A 746-nucleotide genomic window follows, 5' to 3' on the forward strand; every position below is an offset into this window, starting at 1 on the left:
TCTCGGTCGGGCACACAGTTTTAATCTGCCAGGAAGTTTCATATCAGCGCACACTCCGCTGCAGAGTGAAAATCTCATTCTGGAAACATCCCCCAGGCTGTGGCTAAGCCATGTCTCCGCAATATCCTTTCTTTCAGGAGTGCTAGTTCTGCAAGTTTCGCAGAAGAGCTTCTGTAAAGTTTGGAAGGTAGGAGACGGATACTGGCAGAAGTAAAGCTGTGAGTACCGGACGTGAGTCTTGCTTCGGTAGCTCAGTTGGTAGAGCACTTGCCCGTGAAAGGCAAAGGTCCCGAGTTCGAGTCTCGGTCGGGCACACAGTTTTAATCTGCCAGGAAGTTTCATATCAGCGCACACTCCGCTGCAGAGTGAAAATCTCATTCTGGAGTTCTTGAATTACTCTACAACACTGCAACTCAGACAATACCGTATGTAAGACTCTTTGGTTTATAAATAATAATCCCAAATTTCTTTTTGCAAGGAATTTGGATTCATTATGACAGGACAGGGTGGAAGGAGGATGATATGTAGTGACGTGGTAAAAGTGGATTGAGTTATCCACTCCACACAATTAACATAACAGACGTAGTATCGCAGAAAGACATACATGCACATTGTATGTCTAATCAGCCAATGACATAAGGGATACTTCCTACAAGATGTAAATATACATTACTGCTCTCCATCTAAGGAAGTGGAGAGAAGTATTATCATGTTATCCTCAAATTGTATGTCGTCCAGTTTTTCAA

The 746-nt window shown here is 43.3% G+C and overlaps 1 non-coding gene across 1 annotated transcript; it reads left to right on the top strand.

The window, feature by feature from the left end:
• Window positions 1–239: 239 nt before the first annotated feature.
• On the top strand, window positions 240–314 carry Trnas-uga (transfer RNA serine (anticodon UGA)). Its single transcript has one exon. It is a non-coding gene; the product is annotated as a tRNA-Ser (tRNA).
• Window positions 315–746: the final 432 nt, after the last annotated feature.

This window comes from Schistocerca gregaria, chromosome 8 (assembly GCF_023897955.1).
Source record: "Schistocerca gregaria isolate iqSchGreg1 chromosome 8, iqSchGreg1.2, whole genome shotgun sequence".
NCBI classification, from domain to species: Eukaryota; Metazoa; Arthropoda; class Insecta; order Orthoptera; family Acrididae; genus Schistocerca; species Schistocerca gregaria.